At 38.2% G+C, this 16,555-nt stretch overlaps 1 long non-coding RNA gene across 1 annotated transcript; it reads left to right on the top strand.

Moving 5' to 3' along the window:
- The first annotated feature begins 26 nt into the window (after positions 1-26).
- LOC143685775 (uncharacterized) lies at positions 27-9,947 on the top strand. Its single transcript, XR_013176725.1, has 4 exons — positions 27-136; positions 1,764-1,802; positions 4,455-4,566; positions 9,715-9,947. It is a non-coding gene; the product is annotated as an uncharacterized LOC143685775 (long non-coding RNA).
- The last annotated feature ends 6,608 nt before the right edge of the window (positions 9,948-16,555 follow it).

A 16,555-nucleotide genomic window follows, 5' to 3' on the forward strand; every position in this document is an offset into this window, starting at 1 on the left:
TTGTGTCACAACAATCATCACAATGGCCTACTTGTCTGCACCCTGCTATACTGGGAACTCCTTGAGGACAGAGAATAGAACACTTTCATAGGCCTGTTTTCCATTTGTGGGCCCTGGGGCAAGAGTGTAAATAAAGGTCTAAGTACCATTTTTCTAAATGTTTAAATGTTATAAATCAAGCTAAGAAACTGTTAAATCAAATATCTTTTATACTTTAACCACAACAAATAATTCTTTGTTTATGGTGAAAAATACACATAAAAATGTCATTTTATGTGCTTAAAAGCTACCAAAATATTAAAGACAATTTACTTGTTGTAAATGTCTATGTGTTCTGCTAATAGGCCAATGATGTTTAGGTGGTAATAAAATAAACACATAATTTAAGAACTATCATGTTTATTTTATAAAATTTATTTTTCTTGCCTTCATTTCAGCAAAACCACTAATTATGTTATTATAATCTAGATTTTCACACACTGTATGTTTGATAGTAAAATCTAAATGACAATTTTATTAAAAGTACACAAAATTTGAATCTATTTGTAATCAAAAAAGTAAATTAAAATAGACGTAAGAAAGCAAAATGAACATTTCATGTTATTTTTTATCTAAATTAAACTACTAAAATTAAAATCAAAATGACAATGAATATAAAATTTTAAATTAAAGGTGAATTTTTAATTTAACTTGTTTAAAAATTTAATTAAATCTTATTAAACATATACATAAAATGGATTCCAACTCTAGTGTTTAATGTCCATTAGTTGACAATGTAAAGGATCAGTATCACTCTTATATGTTATATCTAGACTTACACATGCACAAATATAAGATAATACGAATTGTATAAGTACCTGCAGAATTACAAATTGGAAGAAGAATAAGAGAAGCAAAAAGATGGACCCTTAGCCCCACTGGGAAATCATATTTCATTTGGCAACAATCGATTGCATTCATGCTGAGAGGCAAGATTTAACAACTTTTTTCATTTGCCTTTTCTCTAACTAAGCCCTGCCACTGCTCAAATCCACACTACATGCCAAAGAAGTGTCATGTTCCAACTCAGCAGTGACACAACTGACATGGCCACCTTTAGCTTTGAGGACATAATGCAAGGGATGTGGGAAAGTATATTCCTGGGACCTGATCAGTACAGACACAAGAGTAGGTGTTTAGAGTTACAGATCAGGCTGTTCTGTTGCTAAGCACAGAGGTCTCATGTATTCTTTAATAAATTTATGTTTGTGCTACTTATAATATGCAGAACCCTCTAAAGTGAGGGGCCCCTCCTGCTCAGGTATAAGGCAGTATTACTTTTTGACAACTGTTGTGTCTCTATTTCTTATGCATACAGTCTCACACATAGTGCTCAATAAATGTAACTTGGGCACACTGTAGGGTTTTTGTTCTTTTGGACCAGTGGGCACTAATACATAAAAGACTGCTCTCTAGCTCAATCACCATTAGGGTAGGGCATTTTATCATTTTTTGCTTCAGATTTTTTTTTTAAAGAAATAGAATAATAAAGAGGAAGGTTTTAATTTTCATCTCAACCCCAGTCTCCTCTATTACCAGAGGCCACCGCTTTCATGAATTAGGTATGAGCTCTTCCAGCATATTTTTAAATACTCCATCTACTATTAGTACACATTTTAGAAATTATGTAAATGCTACCATACCATATATATCATTCAACAGCTCCCTTTTCTTTCTCAAGGAGGAACTATCCATACTGATTGGGTTTTTTTTTTTCGGCACAGGCAGGCTCTGGGAATCAAACCCGGGTTCCTGCACGGCAGGTGAGAATTTTGCCACTGAGCCACTGTTGCACTGCCCCATACTGATATTTATAAAGCTAGACCATTAATTTTAATTGTTGTATGGAATTTCCTTTTTTTTAAACTATGGTAACATATATAAAATTTCCCATTGTAACCACTTTCTAGCATACAATTCAATGGCATTAATTGCATTCACAGTATTCTGCTACCTTTGTCACCATCCATGACCAAAAGCTGTCCATCACCCCAAACAGAAATTCTATAGCAATGAAGCACTAACTACCCATTCTCCTTGCCTCCAGCCCGTGATAACCTCTGATCTACTTTCTGTCTCTATGAATTTGCATCTTTTATTTATTTTGTAAAAGTGAGATCATACCATTATCTGTCCTGTTTTGTCTGACTTATTTCACTCAATGTGATGTCTTCAAGGTTAATCCATGTTATAGAATTATCAGAACTTCTTTCCTTTTTATGGCTGCATTGCAATCCACTGTATATATGTACCACATTTTGTGTATCCATTCATCTGTTGATGAAATTTGGGCTGCTTCTATTTTTCGGCTATAGTGAATAATGCTATGAACAGTGGTAACAGCATCTCATTTAAAAATATGTAATAATTTCTTGATTCCCCTGTTAATGGTCATTTTATGTTTCTAATTTTTCAACAATTACAAATAATATTGCAATAAACATCTTTATACATTCTCCTGATGTGTGAGAGTTTCTCCAGGTATATAAATAGAAAAGAAATTACTGATCATGGGATTTGTGTATTTTCAACTTTATTGGATATTACCAAATTGATGCCTTTCCTCAACCCCTGGCAAGTAGTTCTACAAACTTACATCCTTCCAGCAGTGGATGTAAGTTCTTGTTTCTTCATTTCATGGTCAAGATTTATATTGCCAAATTTTTGAAAATCTGACTATTGTAAAATGGTATATAATTGTTGCTATTTATTAAACAATGTTTATTTTTGGAATATATACACATGGTATAAAATTCAGAAGGTACATGAGTATACACAATGAAAAGTCTCCTTCCAGCCCCTGTCCTTTAGTCACCTAGTTCTCCACCCTATTATCTGTTTCTTGTATGCTCTTCAGATCATTCTATGTACACACCTGTGTAGTGAAACATTAAAATAAGTCTTCATAACCTATTTTTTTTGTCTCAGTAGATTCTAGACAGCTTTATAAACTCAATATTAATTGCGTTCATTTTATGCATAAACCTGAAACAGACTTCCCCAGACTTCATATATAGGCTTGAGTGACAACTGTTAAGGGTGTCCAAGCTCCAAAGTCATGGATCATCAATTCCAAAGGTCCCATTATAACTGCTCTTGGGGACTTGGGGGACCTCTATAACAGGTTCTACTCTCCTGGGGCTTCTGATGGAAGCTTGTGGATCTGTCATGGTACAGTCAGGTAAACACATCATTCTAGGTATTTCAAATGGGAAGGGATTTAATACAGGGAGTTGAAGGCTTACACAATACTGGGAAAGCTGGTGGAGTGATGTTAGTCAGGAAATCTTCTTCAGGCAGGAATCACAGGAAAGCCACTGCCATTGATCTCAGCTTCCTGAAGCACCAATGCTGAGCAAGGAGGATCTTCAAGAGAGTACCCAAAAGCTATAGGCAAAATCTGTCATCCCCCCACTGCTGCCCACACACATGCCCACATTTACCTCCAGAAAACAATGGCTTCTCTTTCTCTTCCCCCTACCAAATCTCATGATAGTACCTCTCACTGATAGCATCTAAATAGAGACCACCACCGGCAAGAGAGCAGGGAAATGTAGCTTATAGGTTTATTGCTTGGTGGAAAAAGATGAGAGACCAGAAGGGTGAATATGTTACAAATGGGAACTGCTAGGCTGCCCAGTAAACCTCTCTCTATTAGTAGGTGATTTTAATACCCAATTTGGTGATATTACATTCTGTCCCTATTAGGGACAGGTACCATGAGACCTGGTGAGATATCCACAATTGATAGCATAGATTTTACATAGGTGAACAGTTAAACACTTGTTTTACCCTCCAAATCATCCACCATGTGAGGAAGATTTTGGGAAGTAATAAAAAAGGAAGGAAGAGACCCAATTTCTAGTCTCAAGGAAGCAAGCATCATTCATTCAACAAACCTTGAGAACATCCTATATACTTACAACAGAAACTCCAAGAAAGCAGAACTTGGTATGGATTCACACATAAGAAGAAAAGGGATAAAACCCACATAGGGAATGATAAATCTCAGATTCAGGATAGGGCTTACCTATGGGGAAGGAGGGAACACAGATAGCTGCCATTGTGTAAGTAACATTTTAAGCTGGTTGGAGTGTACATATTTGACTTCAATATTTTTCTCTGGCTGAAATACTTCAAAATAAAGTGATTCTTTTTCATAAAAGATTTAGGCAGGGTCTCTGTCCTTAAGGAGCATCCATTTAATGGGAAAGGACGTACACACACCCACACATACACACACATGTGGGAATGTGAAAACTGGATATAGGAATAAGTTGAATCAATCTTTGTGGAGTTAATCAATTAGAACAAGAAAACAAATTATATGAACTCTGTTACAGAAGGTAAATTTAGCACAGGTATTAATTTGTATTTAATCAAGGTGATTATTATTACTATCTTTAATGCTTTAGGAAGGAAGACAGAATGAAGCTAGAGTTCCTCCTAATGCTGACTGTGATTGTACATCCAACAGAACTCTCTGCAGACTGAAGATGGAAGTGTGGAGGGATTTGAGATAAGGAGGTGAGGAGTGTGATTAGAGGTTGTGCTAGTTTGGAACCATTATCTACCCCAGAAAAGCCATGTCCTTTGTCCTAATCCAATCTTGTAGGGGCAGACCTACTATTGGGTGGGATCTTTTTGACTGGGTTGTTTCCATGGAGATGTGACCCACTCAAATGTGGTTTCCTTGGAGATGTATCTCTGCCCATTCAAGGTGGGTCTTAATCTGCTTACTGGAGTCCTTTAAGAGGGAACCAATTTGGAAAAAGCTCAGAGCTGACACACAGAGACTTTTGGAGATGCAGAAAGAAAACAATCCCAAAGAAGCTGTTTGAAATCAGAAACCAAAGGAATGGCAGACACCAGCCACAGGCCTTTTCAGCTGACAGAGGTGTTCCAGACACCATTGGCCTTTCTTGAATCAAGGTATCTTTCTCTGCATGCCTTAGTTTGGACATTTTTATGGTCTTCGAACTGTAAACGTGTAACTTAATAAATCCCCTTTATAAAAGCCAACCCATTATGGAATATTGCATTCCAGTAGCATTAGCAAACTAATACAGAGGTGATCTATGAAAGCTTTCTGGAGTGGTGTGTTTTGATGAAGGCTTTAGTGTGCAAGAATCTGGAAATGAGATATAGGGTTTAGCACAGCAAAAACAAAGGGAAAGCATTCAATATTCAACATCCGTTTAAGGTTAAGACTATATATTAGGTACCATGGAAAACTGGGAAAATAATAAGACATGTTATTGACCTCAAGGAACTTAGAGAGGCTTTACAATGATGGTCTCATTTAATTTACTCACCAGGCCCATGAGGTAAGCACTTATAACTGCATGTTTCAGGTGTGGAAACTGAGGCACAAAGCACTTCCAGCAGGGAGCAGGGAGTGGGGCCAGGAGTTTTTGCCAGTACCCATATTCCTCCCTCTCTATGCCAGAAAGACTTTAGCTGACAATGGGACTGATGGTGTCTCTTGGAAAAATATGTCTCTAGAAGGTTGGGGCATAAGTTGTTCACTCCTCAGCCCCCTCCCCAAATTCCACAGGTATATTTTCTGACTCTCTACTACTTTTAAAATCACATTTCCTTCCTTTCCTGCCCTTCCTACTCCCCTTTCTTCATGATTATCTTCCCTTTGTGTTGGCATCTCTCTCCCAAAGCTTGCAATAACATACATGCCAAATAATAAGTTATGCTTTTAGATCCCCAAATTGTCTTCTTTCTTTGGCTTTACATTTATAGGAGATGGAATAGGTAACCCCCAAAGATCCTTCCCAGACTGTAATTTTCCCTTCTATACTGCATTATTTCATCAGTTTAGAAACTAGTTAAGTACTGCCATCTTTAAAAAATAGAACTGATTTTTAAAAATCTGTCCTTGACCTCACATGCTCCTGCAATCCCATTTCTCTATTCTCATTTCACAGCAAATCTTCTGATACTTATCTGTAGCCATGGTCTTCATTTCTCACCTCCCATTCTCTCTTTAACCCACATCACCTGGGCTTCTGTCCCACTCTCTCCATACTGAAATCTTCCAAATTTATATTTCCAGCCCTGGCCTTCCTGCTGAACCAGCTGCCTACTTCATATTCATATCTAATTAGGAATGTTTAATGTGTATTTCAAAATTAACATGCCCTAGGGGTTCATGAGTGTTTGGTGGTGGAATTCTTGCCTTCCATGCAGGAGACCCAGGTTCGATTCCCAGCTCATGCACTCCAAAAAAAGAAAAAGAAAAAAAATTCAACAAATGGTGCTGCCGTAACGAGATAGTCACATGGGAAAAGAATGAACAATGACCCGCCCCCTGCACAGTTAATACAAAAAATTTAACAGAAAAACACTAACATGTCCCAAAGCAAACCCTTATTGCCCTCAGTCTGACCTCCTCCTCTCCCTCTCCTCTTGAGCTCGGCAAATGACACCAATGGGAGCCAAAGCCAGGAGACTGCTGGGGATCACCCGAATTCCTTCATGTGCCCCACAGTGTAGCCACCACCAGAGAATTCCAGATCTGTCTGCTTCTCTCTTCCTCCACCCTTGTCCAAGCCATCATCTCTTACCTGAATTACTACTATTAGAGCTGCTTTATATAATCTTCCTTCTCCACATGGTCGTCCCAGAGTCACATCTAAAAATGCAAGTCAGATAACATCACTCCCGCTGCCTAAAACCCTCCAGTGTCTTTCCATCGTGTTTAGAATTAAGCCTGGCCTTCAAGTTCCGACAGGATCAGGTTCCTGGCCCCGCTTCTGACTGCATCACCCCCCCCCCCCCAGCTCACCATGTCCCTCCATTCTTGAGATCTTTAAGCTCTTGAGCCTCTGTCTACTTGTTCCCTTTCCCCAGAATTTGAATTTTTTTGCTCTTCCTCGGCTAGCTTTCATCTTGGTATTTGGGTCTCAGTTTAAGTGTCTTCTTCCCTAAGGGGCCTTCCCTCACGACTCAGTTCACAACATTCACTCATTCACCATCACCCTGTAGCGTTTCACTTTCATATTAGCATTTATGACTACCTGATGTTCTATTGTTTTGTGTGGCTCTCTCCACACTAGGAGCAAGCTGCCCAACAACAATCTTGTCTTTCTTGTGGATTGTCATATGTCTAGCACTTAGAGTGCTGCCCAGCACATAGTAGGTACTTCGTAAATACTTGTTTAATGAATAGGTGAAAAATAAGCTCCTTTGAAAGCTGGGGCACTTTGAAAGTGTGATTCATAGACTTTATATAACTTCTCAACTACCTAATCACAATCCCACATATCAGATGAACTCTCAAAATGTGATTCATGATGATGAAAGAACAATTAATTTACCTTAAAAATCCTAGAGAGATAAAGGAAAGAGAAGAATTTAATCTATGTTGTTATTTTAATGAAAGTCTCTGTTGAAAATCTGTTGTGAGATGCATAATCATATGGGGCCCTTTTCTAGGTTTGGGGTCCAAACTTTTGAACCAGTAAGTGGTTGGCAACTTTCCAAAACAAAGCATTCCCAAATCCCTTAGTCTATCATCCTCTGGGCAATAGGAGCAATGAGTATTTAATTGTTTTGAGAATTCTTCTTTTCCATCAGGAAACAGTGTCGATATGCCCTGAAGAATTCTGCAGAGTTTCAGAGTCTATATTATGAAATACTTTTAAAAAGTGGGTTATAGGCACTTTTCTATCCCTGCTGTATCACTCTAATAGATTGTGTAATGCTTCAAGAAGGGCCTGGACACTCACCACCTACATTTCCAGTCTAAAACTAGGTTATGAGTAAAATGAAAAGTTTGTACAAAAAAAGGTTCCTACAGCTTCTCATCATGTCCTCAGTTCAATTCATGTCTCACAGGCATGGAAATCCAGATCGTGGAAAGAGGTCAAGAACCTAAATAATTATTCAGCTAATAACCAAATAGTAACAAACACTCCCTTTGAAATTGTGGAAATTCTCATTTCCACACTAAAGCCGAGAGCACATCCCTGACGTCAGCAAGAGAGAGCCTCAAAGGGTACTTGCCTTACTTACCTGCTATCTCTTGCCCTAGTGGGTCCTGAACAAAGAAAGCCTGCCACACCTAGTGGTCAGGGAATTTTAGGGTGGAGGGGGTGTGGGATGGAATAGAGAGGCATTATCTAGTGGACCTATGCATAATTTGGGAAAGTGCCCAAGCAAAAACAATTGAATACCAAACCATTTTCCCACAAGACTGGCAGGGCTCTCAAAGACTGTTAAGCTTCAACTACTCTGTAAACTCTATGAAGATGCCTTTTCAAGCGCTACTTTTATCCCTCTGGGGAAATGTCTTCACCCCAAGAAGTTATCCTGGGAAGATATCATTATCTTCAAACCACCACAACAAAGTCCCCAGTCCCCGCTTCCTGAAATTCCTGAACTCGGTGCTCCACCCTAATTCAGTTTAGGAAACTGATAAGGCAGCTGTGAAAATAGAGCGTATAACATTCTCTCCCCATTCAAATCAGCTGGCATAGTTTGCTCTTTTTAAAAAAAGGGGACAGAAGATTGTTATTTCCATTTTTTTAAAAAAGGTTACGGACCAAAACACAACTCAGCAACCACAACTATATTGCAAAATGAATTTGTCTACACATTATCTTCGATATATATATGTATTCATTAAAAATTTGAATTATCAGTATTTTAAAATATCCACAAAAGTAAAGATAATTGTACAATGAACCCCATGTACTCAATACCTAGTGTCAGTGATTATCAATATATATCCATTCCATTTTAGTACTCCTGTGAATGTTTCCATGTGTTTTATAGGCCATAACATTTAACTTGTTATGCTACTTAATATTTTGGAGTTTGGGGGCAAAATAATAAAACTTCACAAATTCTGACTAATTGGCTACAACTCTGTCTAAATTACTGAGAAAGCTACATTATACAATTTTCTTTAAAAGACAGTTTTATCACTTCCAAGTTTAAGAATATCATAAAAGCATTGCCAAAAAGAGATCCTGTCAAATTTGCCTTAATGAACACTCAAATAGTAATTGTAAAACTGTCTTTGCAAGCAAATAGGTGCTTCTAAAGTAATGAAAAATAGGCTTTTTCTTTCAGATTTTATTCCTCTTTCCTTTACAATTGCAATTACATAGACCTTATTTATTTGCTTAAACAACCTCTACCCTTTTTTTATGATGCAAATACAAACTTTAAACAAGTTCAGTGCAGACATCACTAATTCCATATTAGATCAATTTTATTCAATATGGTTTTATAACATGTGAAATAACTATCCAGTCAATTCTGACCAGACTGTTACTCTTCTCTTTGGGGACACATTTCCCCCCAAATAAACTGATAAAGGATGAGAAGGAATAAATGGGTGGATAGATTTCTGCCTCTGCCTCTAGGCCTGGGGTTGTGGGTGGGGCTGTGGGGAGAAGGGCATAGCTGTTTTCCCCAAGAACGAGCTAGTTTACAGAGTTGACAATCAAAGCTCACCAAATAATGCCCAGTATAAACCAAGATCTTCTGAAAGTAAGCTGAATTTAAAGCTTGCTTGTGTTTTTCTAAAGGTCGATGATTTTTTGTTGACAGAAATTAGGATGTTTATCAAGAGACCTGGAAAAGAATCCAGGCCCTCAAATTTTCTCTTGCATTTTCAAGTGGGTAATTCATTATTCTGCTCTTGGTCCTTAGCCACGGTTCCTGTGGCTGCCCAGCTGTTGGTGGTTGAACTCTCCCACAAAGGTGACCCCACTGGAGAAGTGAAGTGATGTTTGCAGAGCACTCTTGAGAAATCACCTTGGGATGAAAAGAGGCACCCATTTCCTTTATAGGGAGGCGTTTGGGGATGAAAGTGCTTGGGGAACATTCGGCTAAACCTTGTGAACTATGAGCGAAAAAGAGGGCACTTTTGAACGGCATTTGCACTGCCAGCACCCTGAGATATAATTTAAGAATGATTTGCAACTGACCACAGTGAAACCTTGTCTTGATTTTCCTAGAAATGGGAGGGGATATTGAAAATAAGAATGCTTAGTTTGAGGAACAGGAACAAATGAACTGGAATATAGCTTATTATTATATATATATCTTTATAATATATATAATATAAGCTTATACTTAATATACTATATTACTGCTTGTGAGGTTATGGGTTTTGGAGTTTGGGAAATCCTGAGTTCAAATCCTGTCTCTAATATTTGCTAGTCATGTGACCTCAGGCTAATTGAAAAGCCTCCCCAGGTCTTGCTTTTGTTTTTTAATCTGTAAAATAGAGATAAAACCATCTACATTCACTAAGTGGCTAAAAGAAATAAATAAAATAATATGTGTAAATAGCTTTGCACAGTGTCTGTTATAGATTAAGAGACAAATAAATGGTGACTACTATTATGAGCTTAGTGTAATTTAACTTCAATGATTATAATTAGTTATACTTGCAAAATCTGAGTAAAAGAATAAAAGACTGCTTTACTTCCTTATCTCAACAACCAGAAACACCTTCTCAAGGGGAGGGAGGAGGATTTTTAGAACTCTTCTCAGTGTCAGTTTGCATGTCTTTGGGGTATTTTAAAAAGTGCTAAGCTGGTCTTTAACACTTGACTGTATCGTGGTTCATGTGATTGTAGTAGTTTACCATTTTACATAAGAACCTGTGTCTTCTTTACCAAGTACTTTTGAGACATTAAGAGGCAAGGAATTCAGTCAAGGTTCTGGGATTACATATATGTGCCACAACATAAATTAGGGCTCCCAATGTAATACCTAATATTACTAAAAATAATAGTTTACTTCCCCAGTGGTCTAGACATTGCCTGGATGGGTTCCTCTGACTGTTGCACTCAGAGTGAGAAGACCTGCCTGAGCAGATGGCAGGCCTGGGGTGCACCCAGTGAGATGGCCTGGCCTGGATATGCCTCTGATTCTCATTTATGGTGAGGAAAGCAGTGTTAGCCTCAGAGAGTGTGAAATTGATCTGCAGATTTCAAGGAGATACTGTAGGCCGAAGATTAAGTGAGAAGGTATGAAACCTTTCAGTAAAACATTGTGAAGTGGTAATATGAAAATGATGCCCTTGAGTCCTATTTCCCATCAGTGAGGTGCTTGAGAAGAGTTGGTCTGATTAAAACAGAGAAAAAAATATAATTCTACTAGAAAACAAAAAGTGTAAGTCTTGCTTGATGGTCTCCTTGCTTACTGTAAAAATTTTCTGTGTATTAACAGCAGTGAAGGGGTGGTGGAAAATTGTGTATTTATGAATAGTGTAAATAAAATTTTACTAGTTGAATTCTAAAACAGGAGGATGATTAGAAAATTATGAAGTAAAATCCTCCATCAATGTGAAGCCTTGCCAGCTGCTGCAGTTGTATTATACCATCTCGCTGGGTGGAATTACTACGTACTGGTTGGTGCCAGAAGTGCCCCAGTTCATGCAGATTTGATAGGGCCTGACAACCACACAAGCTCAGTGGGCCCACAACTGTGTGCTACAGGTGATGTGTTCAAGCTCCTTCATCCTAAAGGCTTTTGCAAAATATTCCTCAATCTCGAGTAATACAATAAGCAACCCTTTTTTATTCCCCTTATTTAATTGGAATACAAATTTTCCCCTCATTGTCACATTTACTTAAAATTTTTTAGTATAATGCTGTTTTCAGATGTACAAAAATAAAACTAGATATATAAGCTCTTAATGTTCATAATTCTTATAAACCAAAGACATTTTTTCAGATTAAATTTGAACAAAACTATGGAGCCAATGATATTCAAATGAGGATGCTAATTTAGTGAGATGGATGATGTTATTTTGCTGAAACTAAATAACTGATTACAAAGTAAACATGGTACTGAGTGCCACAGGGCAGGTTCTTTTGATTTTGGTGTGTTTATAAAACTATGTCTTGAACTTGACTGGAATTGCTAGATTACCTTCCATTAATACAATGCTGACGCCTCATTCACTTACAAGGTTAGTTCTATTGTTTTCTCATTTGCCAAGGACAACTGGGGATTGCTATGTCATGCCAATTTGATCACAAGTCCAAAGCAACTATGAGCAAAATCATGAGTCAGTACTCTATTTTAAGGTGGTCATCTACTTTAGCCAGTAGAACTGCCTGTGATGATGAAAATATTGATGATGGCTTGAAGTTAGATGCACCCCAGAAAAGATAATGTTCTTAAATTTAATCCACCCCTGTGGGTGTGGACCCACTGTAAATAGGACCTTTTGGTGAGTAGGATCTTAAATTGAGATGTGAACCATCTCATTCAGCATAGGTCTTAATCCTCTTACTGGAGACCTTTATAAGGGGATAAAAACAGAGAGAAGAAACAGAAGAAAGCCCCAACAGAAGCAAAGAAAAAAGCCACAGAAAAGCTGAGAGACAAAAATAAGAAGCCGAAAGTCACGAAACCAGGAGAGAAGGACCAGGAGACACCATGCGGCAGAAGAGCTGAGGATCCCTGGTAGTCAATCTTCAGGGAAAAAGCATTGCCTTTTTTTTTTTGGTGGGTCAATGGGATTTATTAATAATATCTGAATGTTCATCTTTAAACACAGGCAAGCAATTGAGAAGTAACTCAAACTGAAAATCTTGTTCTTTATGTTAGGTCGGGGGGGAACGGGGAAGGGCACTGCAACTGGAGCTGCGGAGGCTGTGTCACCCCTCCCAACATGGCTTCTGGAACCGCCCCTTCCGGACACCTGACATCCAGAGAACCGCCCCTTCTGGACGTCACCTGTGACCCCCTTGCTTAAAAACTGCCCACGCCATCACCCAGGTGCTGACTCACCTCCCTTCATCTTGGATTTGGTGAGCTCAGCCGGGAGCGCAGAAATAAACCTGCCTGCTTTAAATTTCCGGGTCTACCTTCCTTCTTTCTCACCCTTTTGCCTCCTAAACCTTTCACTTTATATACTGAAATTATTTCAATCAGTTGAAAACATAGCCTTTTTAAAATTAATTTAAAAAAATATATAACATTCTTAACTTCCAATCATTCCATTCTACATATATAATCAGTAATTCACAATATCATTACATAGTTGCATATTCATCATCATGATCATTTCTTAGAACATTTACATCGATTCTGAAAAAGAAAGAAAAAGACAACAGAAAAAAATTCATAATTACCATACCCCTTACCCCTCCCTTTCATTGATCACTAGCATTTCAATCTAAATTTATTTTAATATTTGTTCCCCCTATTATTTATTTTTATTCCTTACGTTTTACTCGTCTATTGATAAGGTAGATAAAAGGAGCATCAGACACAAGGTTTTCACAATCACACAGTCACATTGTGAAAGCTATATCATTATACAAACATCTTCAAGAAACCTGGCTACTGGAACACAGCTCTACATTTTCAGACATTTCCCTCCAGCCTCTCCATTACATCTTGACTAACAAGGTGATATTTATTTAATGTGTAAGAATAACCTTTAGGACAACCTCTTGACTCTGTTTGGATTCTCTCAGCCATTGACACTTTATGTTGTCTCATTTCACTCTTCCCCCTTTTGGTTGAGAAGGTTTTCTCAATCCCTTGATGCTGAGTCCCAGCTCATTCTAGGATTTCTGTCCCATGTTGCCAGGAAGGTTTACACCCCTGGGAGTCATGTCCCATGTACACAGGGGGAGGGTGGTGAGTTTGCTTGTTGTGTTGGCTGGAGAGAGAGGCCACATCTGAGCAACAAAAGAGGTTCTCTACGGGTGACTCTTAGGCCTAATTTTAAGTAGACTTGACCTATCCTTTGTGGGATTAAGTTTCATATGAACAAACCCTAAGATTGGGGACTCAGCCTATCGCTTTGGTTGTCCCCACTGCTTGTGAGAGTATCAAGAATTCTCCACTTGGGGAAGTTGAATTTTCCCCCGTTCTCACCATTCCCCCAAGGGGACTTAGCAAATACTTTTTTATTCACTGTTCAAATCACTCTGGGATTTATCAGGGCATCACTCTGGACAAACCTACAAAATCTTATGCCCTACTCAAGGCTCCATGTGTTTATGGTGTTCAATTAAGCTGTCTACATAAGTTATATTAGGAACTGCACTTTCAAAATATAAATTTTGTACCAAAGAAACATTTTTTTAAAGCATCGCCTTTTGATGCCTTGATTTGGACATTTTCACGGCCACAGAATTCTAAGCTTATAAGTTAATAAATCTGCATTGTAAAAGCTAGCCCATTTCTGGTATATTGCATTTCATCAGCTTTAGCAAACCAAAATGATATTCTATATCTGTGCTGTCCAATACATAATCCCTAGCCATAAGTGGCTATTGAGCATTTGAAGGGGATAGTTCAACCTGGGAATGGAATTTTAAACCAATTTACATCTAAATAGCCACATGTGGCTACTGGCTACTGTACTAGTACAGAGTTCAAAAATAATGGCTCTATTATTATTATTACGATTATCATTAAAAGGAAATCCCAAGCTGTTTGAGTGGGACAAGGTATTTAATCCCTCTAAACCTCTGTATCTTCATCTGTAAATTGGGGAAGATGAGATATAACACACTTCATCACTTGGCACGATGCAGGGAACAGAGACAACACACAACTCCTAGTGATGCCAATGGGTAATTGTGGGGGAGAGGGATTTGTCCCTTTCATAGTCTCCAGCTCTGTCTCCTCAATCCATTCCTTGGTATGCATATTTTTCAAAATATACAATTGACATTTTCTCCATTTTATATGAAGTGTCAATACAGGTATCTATAGACAATGTTATTTTTATTAATCTATAGCTGGCAGACTAAGTAAAAACAGTGTGTTGACCATGGAAATGTAGCTTTGATTAGTCACTTGCCCTTCTGCCTTTCAGCGAGACTCTCTCCTCAAGCCCCTTCTGTATTGAAATTCTGGAGCTGCTAGGGATCTCAAAAAAATGTCACAGAGGAATCAAACAGCTCAGGTGTTTAGACTCATTTATTTTTCTCTAGAAAGCAGGAAAGCTATGATTTCAGGTCATAATGAGAATATCATGGAATTGGTTACATCACACTATTCCCCTCCTGCTGCCCCTCCATTCCCCATGCCCACCTTACAGTCCCATTTTGTGCCTAGAAAACTGGAGATACTATAAAAGACCTTCTGTCAATCAATTGCCTAGCCTGACACCAATACTGCAGCAACTCTATGAGTTCAATTTTGACTCCAACTACCTGCAGTAAGGCCGACTTCGCAAGATTCAGGGGTTGCTTCTCCAGGACATAAGGACAAAGACCAGCCAAGATTTTCATTACACTGCACACACTGCATCATTCCAGAAACCTTTCCTAATCCTCCCAGGTAAAACTGATCTCATCTTTGCTTACCCTTACCCTCTCTCTGCCTGAAACAGACTTCCGTCATAGTGACCATCATTTTTCACATTTATTTTTCACTTATGGACCAATATGCTACTTGAGGATAAGGACCCTGTTTGATTTATTTCTGTGCCTTTGGCAGCTATTGCAGTGTCTGGACCAATAAGAAGTTTTGAATAACCTTGGATGGAGAAATGAATTAACACACCACCCATTTCTTTGCCTAATCCAGTCTCAAATTGGAGCTGCAAAATATCACTTTAAATATATTCAGGGCCACTGCATATGGCCACCCAGGTTAGGCACTGCATGATTCCAGAGTTGTGTGATATAGTGACATTCAATTATTTATCATTGTATAACTTAATCCACATACATGGAAAGCCAATAGAACAGTGAACCTCCATGCCATCTGTTACAAAAACCACTACTATTGTGAGGTTCAGTTCTTATGCCTCCTACCAAATAGCAGAAACCATAAAGAATTATTCTCTAGATCAGGGATTGGTAAATGATGTCCTCAGGCCAAGTCCAGCCTCCTGCCTGTTTTTGTAAATAAAGTTGTACCGGAACATGACCACGCTCATTCATTTATATATTGTTCCTGTCTGCTTTAGCATTACAGGATAGGGTAGTTGTGATAGAGACCTTATGACCTTCAATGCCTATTACTATCTGGCCTCTTAAAGAAAAAGTTTGCCAAGCCATGCTCTAGATGACATAAATTGCTAGTCATTGTCAGAATGTTTTATATTAAGTGGTGAAAATCACTCCTTGAAACTGAAACCACTTACTGTGTCACCCTTTGGAAGTTTCTACACAACTACTGCTAATATCAGCATGCCAGAAAGGAAATTATGTGTAGAAAATAATTCATTTCTTCCTCAAAATGGGAGTTAGGGTAAAAAAGCATGAACTTATTATGCGCATAGGGACAAACAGGTGGAGTAAATTCCAGGCAAATAAAACATGTGCAACTTATACAATTAGGTGCTCTATATAGGGAATTTTTGAACAGTGTCCAGCTCCCCAAATTGGAAAAAAATGAAAACTGGAGACAAAGTTTAGGAGAAGAAATACTATTCCAATGTTTATGAGCAAAGTCCTGCCTCTAGTTTTATTCCTTCTGGAAAGTTTTCTGGAAAGTCTTAAACCTTTCTGAGAGGTCCTGTATGCAATTACATGCCTGCCATGTGTCTCTATCACCC

The sequence above is a fragment of the Tamandua tetradactyla genome, chromosome 6, assembly GCF_023851605.1.
Source record: "Tamandua tetradactyla isolate mTamTet1 chromosome 6, mTamTet1.pri, whole genome shotgun sequence".
Taxonomy (NCBI): Eukaryota; Metazoa; Chordata; class Mammalia; order Pilosa; family Myrmecophagidae; genus Tamandua; species Tamandua tetradactyla.